Source organism: Sminthopsis crassicaudata, chromosome 6, assembly GCF_048593235.1.
Source record: "Sminthopsis crassicaudata isolate SCR6 chromosome 6, ASM4859323v1, whole genome shotgun sequence".
In the NCBI taxonomy this organism is placed as follows: domain Eukaryota; kingdom Metazoa; phylum Chordata; class Mammalia; order Dasyuromorphia; family Dasyuridae; genus Sminthopsis; species Sminthopsis crassicaudata.
This window is the reverse complement of record NC_133622.1, coordinates 113856746-113875576: the sequence shown is the minus strand read 5'-3', so window position 1 is coordinate 113875576 and position 18831 is coordinate 113856746. Positions and strand designations below refer to the sequence as shown.

Sequence of the window (18831 nt, the reverse complement as noted above, 5' to 3'; positions counted from 1 at the left end):
TCCTTCCTTCCTTCCTTCCTTCCTTCCTTCCTTCCTTCCTTCCTTCCTTCCTTCCTTCCTTCCTTCCTTCCTTCCTTCCTTCCTTCCTTCCTTCCTTCCTTCCTTCCTTCCTTCCTTCCTTCCTTCCTTCCTTCCTTCCTTCCTTCCTTCCTTCCTTCCTTCCTTCCTTCCTTCCTTCCTTCCTTCCTTCCTTCCTTCCTTCCTTCCTTCCTTCCTTCCTTCCTTCCTTCCTTCCTTCCTTCCTTCCTTCCTTTCTTTTATTTATTTAACACAAATGAAAATGTGCAGGCTTTTTACTTGTTTTCTTCGCTCCTCAGTCTAACATTTGGATTGATGATCTTGATGGCAACATGAGTTGCTCTCTCAATAATGACCTTCTGATTCTTGGAGGAAACCTTGTGAGAAATCTTAGCACAGTAAGATTTGTTGCATATCAGGAGCACTTCTTGACACTGTGCCCCAAACACTTTCTGAATCCATTTGGTAATATGTGTTTTGTCATCTTATTGCTTCTATAAATAATATTGGCCATTAAGATCTGGCAATTAAAATTGTCTTTACATTCTGTTGTTAATGCCTCTTAATTTACTCTTTTATCCTGATATATCTGTTGGACTGGTGCTGGAGGAATTTTCTGCTCCTTTTCTTGATGATTTTGGGTTTCACAAGGAATTGAAGAGTAAGTATGATTCTGGAGAATAGATTGTGACCCCTCCACAGAAAGCACCAAGAGAAAAGCTACAAAATATTTCTAAAACCTTAAATATATTTCAATGCAACGACAAACTCTCATTCCAAATAAAATATAAAAGGATGCTACACTGGGAATCTAGAGATGTGGTTCTTTTACTAATTTCATGATACTGGATAAAAAACTTAACAATTCTGGACTTCAGTTACTTCCCTCTTGGGTAGTGGGCCTAATTACCACTTCTCAAACATTTTGGTCTTAGTACTCCTTTATAACTCTTAAATATTATTCAGGATCCCAAAGAAATTTGATTTATAAGTGATGTATTTATTAATATTTATATATTAGAAATAAAAGCTATTAAAATGGTAAAATATTTATTCATTTGAAATTTTAAAATTACATGTTAATACAAATAATATATTTCTTTTCTTTTTTTTTTTGCTGAGGCAATTGGGGTTAAGTGACTTGCCCAGGGTCACACAACTAGGAAGTGTTAAGTGTCTGAGGCCAGATTTGAACTGAGGTCTTCCTGGCTTCAGGGTTGGTGTTCTATCCACTGCACCATCTAGCTGCCCTGAAATATTATATTTCTAATGAAAAATGACTATGTTAACTAAAAAATACAATTTAGTGAGAAGTCATATAGTTTTACAATTTTTTTTTTTTGCAAGTCTCTTCAATGTTTGGCTTAATAAAGGACAGATGGATTCTCACATCTGTTTCTGCATTCAGTCTGTTGCAATATGTTGTTTTGGTTGAAGTATATGAAGAAAATATGGCTTTACACAGACCAGTAGTTGGAAAAGAGAGTATTTTAAAGGAAAGTATTATGAAAATAGTTTTCACCTTGCAGACTTCCAAACCCAAAAAGTGTGAAAGTCAGAATTTGAGAACTCTTGGGTTAAATTATTTTCAATTTCAAATTATTTCAAATTTAAATTATTTTATTTATTATTTCTTTTTTATTTCTAAATTACTATGGGTTTCTTCCAGTTTGTACCATCCATATCTTTACTTGCCCTTATTAGTGCAAATTAATTGAAAATTGGCTGCAGTTTCTTGTTTTGAGTTGATGAACACCTTTTAAGCCTCATTTTGGGTTTGCATGAATTCTAAACTTCAGATTCATAGTTTTATAAATCCCAGGATTTTAAAATAGACCTAAAATTTGGGGGAGTGTTTACCAATGAAAATTATAACAATTAGAAATAGTTGCTAATGATATTAGTTTTTCTAGAGTATGTTTTAGCAGGACATTCATTTATAACAAAAAACAAAATAATAAAATAATCTTTTTTGAGTTGGTATTTCAAATCTAATTTTAGACTTGTCCCTTGAGAAGTTAGTTCCTTTTGCTTCCTCTGCATTTTGTGTTTTCTTAAGTTCAATATTTAAAGTTAATAACCTTATACTTAGAATGTTTTTGATCATTTTGTAAAGGGATGGTTGCAGGATATCCTTTGCACTGACATTCTGAACTGATAGCAAGCATATTCACAATCCTTGAGATGTGCAACTAGGCAAAAATAAGGAAACTTTTCATACTAGTGGAATGATGCTAATGATGCTAATAATGGAAAAAGCATAGGGATAAGAGTAGGAAGATTCTCAGGTTTGATCCTGTTGTTTCTACTTGGGCAACTTATTTTATATTAATTGTACTGCATCTCAATATCCTTATTTATAAAATGGGAGGCAATAATACCTTTACTGCCTGCAAAAGTGAAATGGTGAGAATAAGGAGAGAAAATATGAGACAACTTATATAGAGAATAGAGAACTAGCATCAGTGGACAGAAGACCTGGGTTTTAAGCCTGATTTCCCTACATGTTTGAATAATACTGTGCTTATAATATAACCTCTTAATGTCCCAGACAAGTCTCTTAGATTATAAATTGCAAAGCAGGTATTGCATTGTATTGGCACAGGGACCGTCTTGCTGGAAGAGCCCAACTCAGAGGTAAGGTGTCACTGTCACCATTGCCTCAAGCTGTACCGAGATGTCTAATTAAGCTCTGTCATGTATTGCTTTTTTTTGAAAAGAGTTCAGCTAGGAAATGAAAATGCTTTTTTTTTTTTTTTTTTTTTTTTTTTTAATTCCAGTCCCTTCTGAAACATGTGGTTTGGGTCTGGGTTCCAAGAAGACAGAGTTCAAAAATGGGTATTGGTGGAAGGGTCAGAACAGCATCTGGGAAATGATGATAGATTGATGCTATTGCTCTTCTGTAGTGTCAGGGCAAATATGAACAACCAAGGAACAGATGCCACATTGCCAGTAAAGTCATGTCTGAGTCTGATTATTCTTTTTTTTTCTTTTTTCTTTTTTGCTGAAGCAATTGGGGTTAAGTGACTTGCCCAGAGTCACACAGGTAGGAAGTGTTAAGTGTCTGAGACCAAATTTGAACTCAGGTCCTCCTGACTTAAGTCATGGTGCGCTATCCTTTGTGCCACCTAGCTGCCCAAGTCTGATTATTCTTTAAAAGATTAAAGATGAAAGGAAAGTTATAATTAGCTATGTAAAATATGGTCAGCTGTCATAACAAAGAAAATGGATAACGAGATGTTTTTCTGCTTTAAAAAAACATTTAGCTTCCAGAAAGTATATATTAGTTTTCCACGTATATCTTCTGTTGGACTGAGTATTGCACAGAATAAATTAGTCTTCTATAACTGAGGCTGGAGGGGAATCTTTTGAGCTTGATAGTTTAAAGTACATTGAACTAATGTCTACAGAGTATCTTACTAAGTCTGTTATTAATATGATAGGCTGTTAGGATTTTTACAAGGTGCTAATTAAGTGGAAGGAGACAGTGGTTAAATCTAGTTTAGCATTGATTGAATCCTACAACAAATAATGGTTTCCTACTGATATAATGATTGATGTATACTCAGTGTGGAACATATAAGGAAGAGTTGTCAGGGCCAGAAAGGACAGGTGCATTAGAAGCTTTCTGAGGCTGAGACGGATTCATTGCATCTTCTACCTTTGTGCTGGCTGGAGGCTGAAGCTGTCAGAGGCAAAGGACTAGTGGCAGGAACCCTCAGAACCAAGGAGCGAGATAGGCCTCTAAGAAAGTTAACTGGGCCCCAGGAAAGAGACAAGACTTGGAAAGAGACAATAAAGGATTTGTACTTTAACTCCTGGCTAATGAAACTAAGGCTGCCTCCAGACCCCCCCAAGAAATCTGTTCCCAAAGAATATTAAATTTTAGAGAAGAGTATTACAATAGGCCACCTTCATTTGCATTTCTCTTCATTAATTCCTTTGAAATTCTTGACCTTTTCTTCTTCCAGATGAATTTTGTTGATTTTTTTTAGTTCTGTAAAATAGTTTCTTGGGAGTTTGATTGGTATAACACTAAATAAATAGATTAGTTTAGGGAGTATTGTCATCTTTATTATATTTGCTCTCCCTATCTACTAGCACTTGATATTTTTTCTAACTGCTTAGATCTGACTTTATTTGTGTGGAAAGTGTTTTGTAGTTTTGCTTATATAGTTTCTGACTTTTGCTTGACAGATAAATTTTCAAATATTTTATATTATCAACAGCTATTTTAAATGGAATTTCTTGCTGTTGGATTTTGTTAATGATGCGTAAGAATGCAGATGATTTTTGTGGATTTATTTTGTATCCTACAATTTTGCTGAAGTTGTGGATTATTTCTAATAGTTTTTTAGTTGATTCTCTGGGGTTCTCTAAGCATACCATCATTTTATCTACAAAGACCACTTTTTTTCCTGGAATTCCTTTGCCACTAGGAGTCACCTAAAACATGGTGCAAAGACCACTTTTTTTTTTTTCTCATCATATTATCTGCAAAGAGGGATTATTTGGTTTTCTCATTACCTACTCTAATTCCTTTAATCTCTTTCTCAACTCTTATTACCAAGGCTAGCATTTCTAATACAATATTGAATGGTGATGGTGATAGTGGGCAAGTTTGCTTCACCCCTAATCTTATTGGGAATCATTCTAGTTTATCCCCATTATGTATGATGTTTCCTGATGATTTTAAATAGATGCTACTGACTATTTTAAGGAAAAAGCTATTTATTCTTATACTCTCTAGTGTTTTTAATATGAATGGGTGTTGGATTTTATCAAATGCTTCTTCTGCATCTATTGAGATAATTATATGGTTTTTGTTAATTTGATATATTGATATAGTCAATTATGTTAATAGTTTTCCTAATATTGTACCAGCCTTGCATTCTTAGTATAAATCCTAATTGATTGTGGTATATTATCCCAAGGATCCACAATCTTTTTGCTAATATTTTGTTTGAGATTTTTGCATCAATATTCATTAGAGAGATTGGTCTATAATTTTCTTTCTCTGTTTTTGTCCTATCTGGTTTAGGTATCAGTATCATATCTGTATTGTAAAAGGAGTTGGTAGGAGTCCTTCATTCCCTATTTTAAAAAATAGTTTATATAGTATTGGAGTTAATTGTTCTTTAAATGTTTGGTAGAATTCATATGTAAATCTATCTGGTCCTGGGGACTGTTTCTTAGGAAGTTGATTAATAGCTTGTTGTATTCCTTTTTCCAAAATGGGACTATTTAAGTAATTTATTTCCTCTTCTGTTAATCTGGACAATCTATACTTTTGTAGGTATTCCTTCATTTCACTAAGATTGTCAAATTTATTGGCATAAAGTTGGGCAAAGTAACTCCTGATAATTGCTCTAGTTTCCTCTTCATCTGTGGATAGTTCTCCCTTTTCATTTTTGAAACTTAACGATTTGATTTTCCTCTTTCCTTTTTCTTATCATATTAACTAAAGGTTTATCTATTTTGTTGGTTTTTTCATAAAATCAACTCTTAGTTTTATTAATTAAATAATTTTTTTAGTTCCAATTTTATTGATCTCTCCTTTTATTTTTAGAATTTCAAGTTTTGTATTTGATTGGGGGTTTTTAGTTTGTTCTTTTTCTAGCTTTTTTTTTTAGTTGCAAGACCAATTTGTTGATCTTCTTGTTTTCTATTTTATGAAAGTAAGCCTCCAGAGATATAAAATTTCCCTTTATTATTGCTTTGGCTATATTCCACAAATTTTGATATGTTGTCTCATTATTGTCACTCTCTTGAATGAAATTATTGATTGTGTCTATGATTGCTGTTTCACCCATTCATTCTTTAGCCCAATCTTTAGAGATTATTTAGTTTCCAATGACGTTTTTGGCCTATTTTCCCCTTGCCCTTTATTGAATGTGATTTTTATTTTTATTTTTTTTTGCATGGTAATCCAAAAAAAAATTATTTACTATTTCTGACTTTCTGCATTTGATTTTCAGGTCTTTATGTCCTAATATATGGTCAATTTTTGTATAAGTTCCGTGAACTGCCAAGAAGAAAGTGTACTCCTTTTTGACTCCATTCAATTTTCTCCAAAGATCTATCATATCTAGTTTTTTTCTAGTATTCTATTTACCTCTTTAAGTTCTTTGTTATTATTTTATGGTTTGATTTATCTAGTTTTGAGAGAGCAAGGTTGAGATCTCCCACTGTTATAGTTTTGTTGTATATTTCTTTTTGCAACTCTCTTAACTTCTCCTTTAGGAATTTAGATGCTACACCACTTGGTGCATACATGTTTAATATTGATATTGTTTCATTATCTCTGGTACTCTTTAGCAAGATATACTTTCCTTCCTTATCTCTTTTAATCAGATCAAATTTTGCTTTTGCTTTATCTGAGATGAGGATGGCTACCCCTGTTTTTTAAATTTCACCTGAAGCATAATAGATTCTGCTTTAAATGTGTTTCTTGTAAACAATGTATTGTATGATTCTGGCTTTTAATCTAGTCTGCTATCCACTTACATTTACAGTTAAAACTACTAATTTTGTATTTCCTGCCATCTTATTAGCCCCAAATTATACTTTTCTCTTTCCTTTTCCCTTTTCCTTCTCCACAGTATTTTACTTATGAGCACTTCTTGCCTCAAGCAGTTCTCCCCCTTTAGAGACCCTCCCTCTTTCTTATATCTTTCCCCTACTATTTCTCTTTTCCCTTCTATTTAGCCTATCCCTTCCCTTTTCCCTTTTCCCCTCCCACTTTTCTATAGGATGAGAGATGTTTCTCAGTGAAACCAAATATATCTAATATTCTTTCTTTGGGCCAAATCTGATGAGAGTAAGAGTCACACAATATTCATCACTCTCTTTTCTTTCCCTCAATTACAGTATGTTTTCTTTGCCTCTTCCTGAGATGTAATTTGCTTCATTTTATCTCCACTTTCCCCATTTTTTCTGTTACAATCCATCTCTAATTCCTTTTTAATATTATAACAGTAAAATGAGATTAGATATGTATTCTCAATGTATAACCATAACAAAAATGCAGTTCTCAAGAATTTTTTTTTCTTTTTAGCTTTTTGTGCTTCTTTTGAGTTCTATATTTGGAAGTCAAATTTTTTGTTTGCTCTGGTCTTTTCATCAAAAATACACGGGATTCACTAGTTTCATTGAATGTCCATCTTCTTCTCTGAAAGAAAATGCTCAGTTTAGTAGGGTAATTTATTTTTGGCTGCATTCTAAGATCCTTCAATTTTCAGAATATCAGATTCCAGGCCCTTCAACCTTTAAAGTGGAAGTTGCTAGGTCCTGAGTAATCCTTATTGTGGCTCTTTGGTATTTGAATTGTTTCTTTCTGGCTGCTTATAATATTTTATCCTTGGCCCAATAGTTCTCAAATTTAGCCACGATATTTCTTGGGGTTTTAATTTTAGGTATCTCTTTCAGGAGGAGTTTGGTGAATTCTTTCAATGGTCATTTCACCTTCTATTTCTATGATATCCGGGCAGTTCTCTTTGATGATTTCCTGAAAGATAATGTCTAGGCTCTTTTTTTCATCATGTTTTTCAGGGAGTCCAATAATCCTTAGATTGTCTCTCCTAGATCTATTTTCCAGGTCATTTGTTTTCCCCATTGTAATGTTCTGTTTCTCTAAATTGTAATAATTTTCTGTGAACAGATTTCTTGAGGAGCTTGTGGAGGCCGCCTTCCTTTCAGTTCAGTTCAATAATGCAAAAATTCAGGCAGGAGTTAAAGTCCAGATCCTTTATTGTCTCTTCCCAAATCTTATCTCTTTCATTTGGGGCTTGGCTGGTTTTCTGGAGGCTTTCCTTTCTCCTTGGTTCCTGAGAGCTCTTGTCCGAAAACTTCAGCCTCTCGTCTTCCCAATGTCTCCAGTCAGCATAAAAGTCAAAGTGGGAATGAATCTGACTCTGCCTCCACGAATGTGGGATTGTGGGTTACTGCCTTGTGAATCTCCCGGAAGTCAATCCTAGTTCAGAATCTCCTGAAAGTTCATGAGCAGGCTAATCTCCTGAACTTTCGAATCTCCCCACTAAATCCTGGCTCTGAATCTCCTTCCAGTGGGCTTGTCCTTTTATTTGCTCTCTAAAGGTGTGAAGTCTAATGTGTGAACCAATGAGCGAACTCCTTTAAAGGTATGAACTCCTTTAAAGGTACGAACTTTTTTAAAGATGTAAACTAAGTACATAAGTACCTTGTTTCAAGTTCTAGCCCATAACATCTCCTTGTAGGATCAGATCAATCATACTGAATTAGATAATTATTGTCTTTATTCATTCCTGTGACTTAGCACCTTGTAAGGATCCTAACACCCCTTAGGTATTTTACATTTTAAAAAAATTTTTCTTTTTCTTTTTTGGTTTTGCTTGACTGTTCAATTCTGAATTTGTGTTTTTTTCTTCATTTACTTTTTCTTCTTCGTTTTGTATTTATCAAATTGGATTTTTGAATGAGATGTTTTGTTCTATAGAATTCTTTCCCATTTCACAAATTCGGCTGTTTTGGGAGTTATTTTCTTTTTCCATTTCACAGATTCTGTTTTTTAAGAAGCTATTTTCTTTTTCTGTTTCACAAATTCTGTTTTTCTGGGAGTTGATTTCTTTTCCAGTTTATCAACTCCATCTTTTAACGAGTTACATGCTTTTACCATTTCACTATGTCTATTTTGTGTTGCCTTTTCCAAACTTTCTTGCAAAGCTTTCATTTCCTTTCCCAATTTTTCTTCTAGTTCTCTTTTAAGATCCTTTTTAAGTTCTTGGAGAGCCTTGTGTGATGGGGATCACCTTTTGGAGCTTCATCTGGAGACAATCTGACTCAGGGTTCTTTTCTTTCACCATAAAAGCTATCAATTGTTAGAGTCCTCTTTACTTTTTTGCTCATTTTTTTTTTTAAAGTTAAGTTAAGGTCTACCTTTAGGGTGGGGGAGGTTTTCTAAGTGACCATACCTGCACTGGGTCAGTGCTGATTCACTCCTGGTGCTGGGTCTGCCACATGGAGTCTGCAATACCCACCCTGAGACTGCACTGTTCAGAGACTCTGAGCTGTCTGCATTGGCGTTTGTGGTCAGCTGTTTGTGCTTTGCTGCCTCTCTCCTGTTTTCGATTGAACCAGATCTTTTCTGGTCTGTTTACTCCTGTAAATTCTCTGCCTCAAGACTCTTGAGCTGTCTGCTCTGGCATGCGTTCTTCTCATTTCCAATTGAAACAGACCTTTTTTTTGGCAATTTTTGAAATTATCTTCCACTGATAATTTGTTGCACTTCCAATATTTGTGAGTTTTGTCCATCCAGAGCTAATTCAGAGGCTGGATTTTGTAATTATTGTGAAGGTTGTAAAGGTCAGAGAGAAACGTGTGTTGTCTCCACCATCTTGGTTCTGCCCCTAGTTTCATTCTAATCCTTTTTCAAGGTCTTTGCAATATAGCAAAACTGAGATTAATGTAAATTTTTATGAAATGGAGCTTTTTAGTTAATTTATTTTCAGGTAACTGAGAAATAATTAGATACCATTTTTAGTTTCAATACATGGCTGTTGAAAAGATTTCTATGAAGTAAATAGGATATAGTCAACATCAGTCATCTGACACTCAAATAGAAATTGGAGCTATTAAACTATACATAAGTATCCCAGTGACTGTATGCTGACTTAGTTTTAAAATGCCTTATTTTCCATTTTAATGTATTTTTATTTGTTAAATATTTTCAATTACATTTTGATATGGTTTTTCCTTTCTCTCCCCTGCTTCCTGCCTCAAGGCCTTACGTTTGATACCCCTGGTAACCCCATGGTTTCTGACAGACTGTGGCGCCTCAGAATCATTATGGTTTTTGTCCTTTGATTTGTTTTTTATTTGTTTATTTTACTATAGAAGAAAGAGGTCAATCCATTTCTACTCTTAAAAGCAATACCAAATGAGCAAAATACCTTCCTTCTCTCCTTCCCCCACCTCTCTTTGTCTCCCTCCCTCCTTTTCTTCCTTTTTCTGTCTTTTCCTTCTTCCTTTCCCTCTCTTCTTCCTTCCAGCTTTCCTCTTCTTGCCTTTTTTCCTCCTCATTTTGCTCAGGTTGGAAGTTCAGGAGCTACATAAAGCTGAAACCACTATTGATCAGCACAAGACTTTTGGCCTAATCTCTTTCAGAGCTGGGCCATTTTTTAGGTAACCTGTCCTTTGATTATCATATTAATGCTGAAATCAGTAGAGAAGAGTTATTAATTATTGCCATAATTCCTTATAGCTCAGTGCTCCCTAGCATAGGAGATCTACTACCTTCAGTCTTCCTGCTAATTGGGTTCACATGCCTGTACTACCATAGTCTTTGGTTTTTAATCAAGGAATTTCTATGAATTTATTGTTAATCCTTGCTTATCCTTTCTGTATGTTGTATTAATATATATTAATTTGAATTGAGTGGAACAAATATTGTTCTTTCTGAAGTTTTAGTTATTTAATGGATTCATTCTTATTTATTTTTAATAAAATTAAACACTCATTTCTTATTTTTTAGAAGAGAAAATTTTGGTTTTGGAAGCTTTGGATCAATGAAAATTTAATGAATCATTTAATGGGCTATGACCAAATGACCATTTAAAGTAGTTTACACTCTTTGTATTTTTAATCACTGAAGAGGAGGAAGCACCAGTAACTTCCTGGAAAGTTGTATGTTTTCCTGGCTAGTTTGATCTTATAGAAAAATGACCATTAATCTAACTAGAATTCTGTATTCTTGCAAGTAACTAAATTCTGTGTCCTGGAGTTAGATTTTTTTCATCTTCAACATAAACTGGATATAAATTAGATACTGACTAATATTAGGTTTGGACTAATAAAGTCTTTTTAATTTTAAAATACTATGAACTTTTGATCAGAGAAGTACTTTTGTCAGCCTTTGAAAATGTTGTAGAGGTCAAGGAATTATTTTCTGTATCAATAAATAGTAAAGGTTGTGCAAAAATCTGTTGGTGTTTGCATATTCACAAGAAAATTCAAAATGGTCAGGTAGATGGAACAGTGCCTTGGAAGCTAGAATAAAAAGATCATAAATTATTTCTTTTAGATATTTGCCTTTGTATAATGAGCAACAATAGGTATTGCCACCAATAGTTAAATTCTTTGTGTTTAATATTTTAAATTAGTAATTAAAGTTTAAGGAGTTATTTCCATAAGCCTAAAAGTTAGTCATTTTGATTAATGAGATTCTACCATGCCTACAACTCCTGATTATCACTAATCCATATTTGAATATTTAAAGTTGATCTCCATTACTCTATATTCACTACTCCTCAACCCCCCAATGATAACCTCTCTCAATATTTTTACTTATATCTTTACTTACATTTCACATAGTGGAAGAATCATGATATGATATGTTCTAGCACTTTTGAAAATTTTGGAAAATTTCTTGCTCTGATTTTGCTCTGCCTTTAATTGTGTAAAATTAAATGATGACATGGTTACCTCCATGTCCTCTCTGTAGAAGTTAACTTTGTCTAAGTTGTAATGAACTAAAAATATTATTCTTTTTGTTATCTATCTGTTTCATTTCTTGCTAATTTGGGTTTTTTCTCCTTTTTAACATCAGTCAGTTGCTATTATTTGAATATCCCCAGAATAGCTTGGGCATCTATCTTAATGGAACTTTAAAAAAGAAAAAAAAAGTTAAGGGCATTGTGCTTTCAATGTATAATTACAAGAGGACTATGTAGAGCTAAATAGCTGAGACTCATTTAAATTTAAAGGAAGCATCTTGGTATGTTAGAGGGCTTTAGTTGAAATAAATCTTTGAAATAAAATAGTGACCTCACACTTCTATTGAAACAAATAGTATATCGTAAATGAGTTTTAAAATAGGCTATAATCTTGCATGATAAAATACACACAAGCAGATTTAAATGGAATCTTTGTGAAGCTAATACCTTTAAAGAAGCAATTTTTTATTGCATGACAACATATGTATTTTCCTGGAAGATTGGGGGAGGAGAGTATATTCAGTAAAGAAATTAGAGGGAAACATGAAAAGAAAAGCTTGAGGAGTTCAAAGGGCCTTTACTTATTCCCTTCCTTAGCTTTCTCTTCTCTTTGCTTCCTCCTTTACATACTTTCATTTTCCCTTCCCTTCATTTTCTTTTCTTTTTATGTTATACTTCTCAGAGACTAATTCTCATACTAAGCTTTATAGTTGATGTATAGGTCAAAAGTCTGGCCTCCACTGGTACAGTGATGGTCTCCAAAAACCAAACCAAGATGAAACCAAACCAAAAAATTTAAGAAAAATATTCTTTTAAGTAGCAAGTCTAGAATGATTGAAAAACATGCAACTACTAGGCTAATTTCTTTGGTCCCCTTCTATAGCTTAGAAAACTCACCTCAGATTCTATATGTAAAGATATGGTGCTGTCTTTTATTAATCTATCTTAGGAAGCATTTTTTAAAAAAATATAGTGCTCTCTGATTTTTTCCAATAATTAACCCCTCCCACATTCTATTAATCAAATTTTCTAACATGCTTCACTTCAATAAATTGTGTGATAATATATTTATTTTTCAGAATTTTTTTTGTTCAAATAGTACCTCAGGAATTTGAACATGGCCTCTGAAAGTTGAAAGACCATCTTGAAATTCACATCTCAAGAGCCTTTCAAAGAACTTACTTGAGCTTATTCATAATACTTGTATTTTTATGGATTTTTTGGGGAAAAAGCATATTTTGAGTAGTACGCATTTGTAGAGAGTGATTTTGTTCAATTTGCAGGAAGATTATTTTTGCTATAGGAATGATCCTATCACATTTTTGTATCCAGTATGAAGGTTAATTTCAAATCCATTAGTATGGTTGTAAAATTCATCCTAAGGAAAAAGTTTATGCTGTGGATAACTTCAACCTTTTTTCTGGGCCCTTAGACTTAACCTTATACTTATTGACTGAAATCATGGATGAAATTATCAATCAAAACCTAAGTGCTTTTACTGCAGAGATTTTCTAAGAGATTTCACCATAACTAGGCACTGTATAGGACTTTCAAGCTAATAAATAGATGAATCAATGAATGAAAAAGTATTTAAGGAGCCCTTACTATGTTAAGGACTGGCAATATACATATAAAGCAAAGTCAACTTTTGCCTCAAAGTACTAATGTTCTAATGAGGAAACAAATAGATGTGGGGGTGTCCAAAGAGATATATTTTGATCTGAAAGATTATAGGAAATAAATAAGACCATATGTTGTACTTTTTCAAATTCTCCTAAACTAGAATTTTTAGAAGTTGAGTATTAAGGACACTTTGGATAAATTTTTGATCTCATTTTACAATTAGGCAAAAAGCATTTAAGTGCTTATTATGTGTCAGAAGTATTCCGGGGACATAAGAAGTGCCATCTTTTAATGATGTTAAAAATTCATAGACTTTGAAATGAATCCTTTGGCAAAGGGGATCTTAATCTGATAACTGTGAAGTTTTTTTACAATAATATTTTGATAATGGTATTTCAATATAAATGATTTCCTTTGTGATTTTTATGTATTTAATTTGTTCATTTTAAACCTTTTTAGAAAGAGTTTGTAGGCCAAATTGGTCTGTAACACAAAACTGGTTAAAAACACCTGATATAAAATCTTGAGATGCCAGGGGAAATATTCCTTCACACTTTACTAGCAAACATGACTTTAAAATGGTGTATATACAAGCTGAAAATGTGATACTTTTGTTTATATTATTAGAAGTCACAAATGTCTGCAATCTTGCTAAGAAATCACTAAGGCTGGTAACAACAGAGAAAAGAAACACTGCAGTGAGAAAACTGCTTGGGAAATATAAACCTTAGATTTGATAATTAATAGATTTTTAAAAAAGCTTTGAGACTGAGCAAGTGATTCTATCTCACTTTTAAGATAAAAGGGCAGATGAACAAAAATCATTTTACAACTTAATTTTTAAGTAATTTTGGGGGGGCATTAGGCAATTAGGAGTAAGTGATTTGCCCATGATCACACAGCTAGGAAGTATTAACTGTTAAGTGTCTGAAGTCGGATTTGGACTCAGATTCTCCTGACTTCAGGACCAGTGCTTTATCCATTGTGCCACATAACTGTCCCTGCTAGCTTATTTTTTATCAAGATAACAATCTCCAGAATCACTGCTGGATCAGTCATCCCTAAATCTCAAATATAGAGGCATTTGCAGTGGTGAAAAAAATCTTTGTGCTTGGTTGGGTATGATTCCCAATTCTAATCTGGGCAACTAGGAATATTAGTTTTCTCATCTATAAAATCCAGTTAATTACACTTGTATGTCTTAGCTCAAGGAGACATTAGGACATTATATAAATATGTGATAATAGTGATGATCCTGTGTCAATTAGAGAAGATTAAATTACATTTACTATATACTCTATTAAAGTAGCAGAAGAACTGTATAACTCTTTTAAAGAAGAGTTGGAATTGGAATTCCATGAAATTAAATAGTATTTTTGGACTTGAAATATTAACACAGATTTTTAGTAACAATAGCTTTCATGTTAATTCATTTCTTGAAGGTTCACAATAGCCAAAGGTTTACTATGACTTGATTATGATAATAAATGTCCACAGTTTATTTACTATTGGAGACATATATACACACATGTTTATCAGCAGCACTGTTATGTGCAATGAAAAAGAATTATAATCAAATTCATCAGTTATCCCAATGTTACATTTCAAACAAGATAGTTATTTATCTATTCAAGATATTTTTGATTATATATAGTTAGAGCATGCTAATGATACTGTATACATTTCATAAGTATGTTTTCATTTCTCAATTATATTATTATATACCAACTGTCAAGTCTTGATACATATAGAAATAAGACATTTTATAAAGCAAAAATGTATTAATCAGAAAACACTGACTATGAACCAGGCACTGCACTATATAATATAATATAATATAATAAATAAAACAATCTCTACTTGGAAAAGAGTGCAAATACATGGAAAATTGATTGATTTTTTTATTCAATTCCGTTAGTTTACTTGTAAAGCATGCATATATTTATACTAAAATGATTATTTTTATATAATTGGTTAAAAGAAATTTCATTGCAATTAAGGCAGTTAAAAAAAACAGGATTGGAGTAGATACCAATATCTACATGGTATCTACATAGTACCTGGATATAGAGAATTATCTTGCCTGGGGAACACATGGGTGATAAGTGTCTGAGATAGTATCTAAATCCAGTAGTTCATTTAAACAACAAATTTCATACTTTATTCACTATTGCATTAAGTCTGCCTGTCCCAATCTGAGATTTATAAGCTTACTTCCCTTGATTAGACTCTAATAATAAGCATTTCTGATGTAAGCTTCTCTTTGAAGAAAGTTTATGGTACACAGTGAACAAAACCTTACTGTATCACATACAACAAAACTGTCTTGGGTCTAGTAAGGTTAATTTTTATGTTTGTTTATTTATTATAACTTTTTATTGACAGTACATATGCATGGGTAATTTTTTACAACATCATCCCTTGCACTCACTTCTGTTCCGACTTTTCCCTTCCCTCCCTCCATCCCTCCCTCCAGTTGTCAGGCAGTCTTATACATGTTAAATATGTTATAGTATATCCTAGATACAATATATGTGTGCAGAACCGTACAGTTTTCTTGTCACACAAGAACAATTGGATTTAGAAGGTAAAAATAAGCTGGAAAGAAAAACAAAAATGCAAGTAGTCCACATTCATTTCCCCATGTTCCTTCTCTGGGTGTAGCTGATTCTGTCCATCATTGATCAATTGGAACTGAATTTGATCTTCTTTTTGTCAAAGATATCCACTTCCATCAGAATACATCCTCATATAGTATTGTTGTTGAAGTGTTCTCCTAGTTCTGCTCATTTCACTCAGCATCAATTCATGTAGGTCTCTCCAAGCCTCTCTGTATTCATCCTGCTGATCATTTCTTACAGTACAATAATATTCCATAACATTCATATACCACAATTAACCCAACCATTCTCCAATTGGTGGGCATCCATTCATTTTCCAGTTTCTAGGCACTACAAAAAGAGCTGTCACAAATATTTTGACATATAAAGGTCCTTTTCCCTTCTTTAAAATCTCTTTGGGATATAAGCCTAGTAGTAGCACTGCTAGATCAAAGTGTATGTGCAGTTTGATAACTTTTTGGGCATAATTCCAGATTGCTCTCCAGAATGGTTGGATTCATTCACAACTCCATCAACAATGAATGCATCAGTGTCCCAGTTTTCCTGCATCTATAAGGTTAATTTATTAATCAGTATCCTTTACTGAGTCACAATCAGTACAAGAAAATATGCAGAATTTCATAGGGATGCCCCGAATGTGATTAGATATTTAGACCTTAAAAAATAAACGCTAAGAATATTGATCATTGACTATTCAGAAAGGTACAAATTGCCCTTTTAAATTATTCATCATATCTTTTGTATTGTAGATAAAAGATTTTTCAGTTGGGCCTTACTTTATGTAATAGTGATATCCATGAAAAGTTGTTGGCAATTAAAGTATTTTTAAATCTAGGTTATATTTTTATGATTCTTTAGAACTTTTATTTTCTGAAAGGTAATCTGTTTAAGTAAAACAGAATTGGAAGGGTAGAGTGTAATGGAAGAAATGGTGGGAAGCATGACTAGACAGAAATTTGAAAAAGATTTGAGGGTTTTAGTGGACTACAAACTCAATATAAATTAGCAGAATATTGTAGCTACCAAAAGAGCTCTTATGATTTTAGGTTGTCTTAAAAGAAGATATTACCCAGGATAAAGAAGGTAATATATTCCCAATAATTCTCTATTCTAGTCAGACCACATGTAAAATATTGTTTTTAGTTTAGGGTTTTAGAAAGAGAGTGTGAAGGGCCTAGATTCATACCATATGAAATTGATTTAAAGGAAATTAAGATGCTTTATTATGAAAAGAAAAAGAACAGGGAGGGTATGATAGTTATTTTTAAATACTTACTTGAAGTAAGTTATATGTGTAAGGGCTGGGAGTTATGGAATGAAGTTTGCTGTCTTGGGATGGGATGGAACCTTCAATAAGGATCTTCAATAGGTGATTGGATAACCATATGTTGGGTCAGATATTTACCAGATACAAAATCCCAGATATTTTAGGTAGTAAAGTACTCAATAATCTTTATCTAGACAAGTCCTAGACATTTTAATCCATGATTCCATTTTAGATCCTATATCATTGCTGATTCAGTGTATGCTAAAATTGGGTCTTGTTCTTGTGTTTTCCATGAAAGATGATTTAATAGTTATTGTAAAAGATTTCCTATTACCTTGTTCACATATCAAGTAAGTTATTTGTTGGTGTGGAGATAATTTTTGGCTATGAGTTACACTGAGTGACACTTGATATCCCTTCAAATTTTAAAATTTAGTATATTTTATTATGAACATATTTGTAAAGTGAATTCTAGTCATTAAGGTATCTTCTGTAAAAAATATTATTTTCATTTGTTGGGGTTACTCTCAAAATAAGATACAAACATATATACACATATATGGGATATTGAGGATATGGTGAAGAATCCGAAACACAAAACTCTTCCACATAAAGTGTTCCACAGAAGTGTTTTAGTCTTGATGCACTTTTGACACTAGTATCTTAGCATGTAAGCCATTGTTGTACACTTTTTGCATGAAGCCGTCTCTCAGGCAATTTATGAAATATGCATTAGGAAGAAGTCTATTTGATGATATGTGATGCTTTCTATTTAAAAAAAATCTCATTGAAAATTATTAGGAATAGAATAATATTTCTTTATATTCCCAAGATAATATATTTCATTTATAAAAATAAATCAAATTCAGTCTATTTTACAATTTATATTAGCAGTATAACTCTTCTTGGTCATGCTCACATGATATATTCCACAGTTATACCCCAAATAAAATAGAACACAGCTGGATGGAATTACTTGATTCAACATTTGAGCAAGGTAATAGGAAATCTTTTATAGTAACTAATAAATCATCTTTCATGGAAAACACAAGAACGAGACCCAGTTTTAGTATTCATTGAGTCAACAATTGTATAGGATCCAAAGTAAAAATCATGAACTAAAATGTCCAGGATAAAGAATATTAAGTATTTTACTACCTAAAATGTCTGCTTTATGAGGAGATGGCAGACAATCTAAAAGTAAAAAGGGAAGGGAATTATTTAAAATAAAACAGTCAATCAATGCCATTCCTAAACTAAACAACACCAAAATTCACAGTCAATGAATTAGTAATTTTCCAATTGGCTGTTACTACCTTTGCTTGAAAAATAAGACATTAAAAAATTAAAACAAAAAACATCAACTTGTGCCCTATAATAATACTGTGAGCCATATAATCCCAATGTTGTTTTTTCCTAGTTTGAGGAAGTAGATAAGACTATTTGAGTATCTGAGTTATATTTTGCATTAATTGAGTAGTTGAATGCTTCCAAATGCTTCCAAAAATGATATCACTATATGTGACTATATTATTAGTATTATTAAAATATTAATAGCAAACCATCACACAACTCCAACATATGCAAGAAAGTTATTTTGCAAAAGCATTCAAAATTAATATGCAAAATGTCCTTTGTATAGTGACTCCACATAAAAGGTGTATTTTAGTTAAACCCTAAGAAACATGTTAAAAATGTGAGAAGTAAATGTGATAGTTATCTGAGAAGTATTAGGGGAAATTTCTTTGTTCTTTGGACTTAAGGGATTCTGTGGAAATTACAAACAAACAAACAAAAAACCCAGTAGTTTTCCTTTTGAAGGTTACCTTTTGAA

The 18831-nt window shown here is 32.7% G+C and overlaps 1 protein-coding gene and 1 pseudogene across 1 annotated transcript in view; one reads left to right on the top strand and one right to left on the bottom strand.

Moving 5' to 3' along the window:
- Positions 1 to 18831, top strand: part of ANK2 (ankyrin 2) — a 325566-nt gene that overhangs the window by 23731 nt on the left and 283004 nt on the right. The window lies entirely within an intron of this gene.
- On the bottom strand, positions 294 to 11469 carry LOC141546219 (large ribosomal subunit protein eL32 pseudogene; annotated as a pseudogene).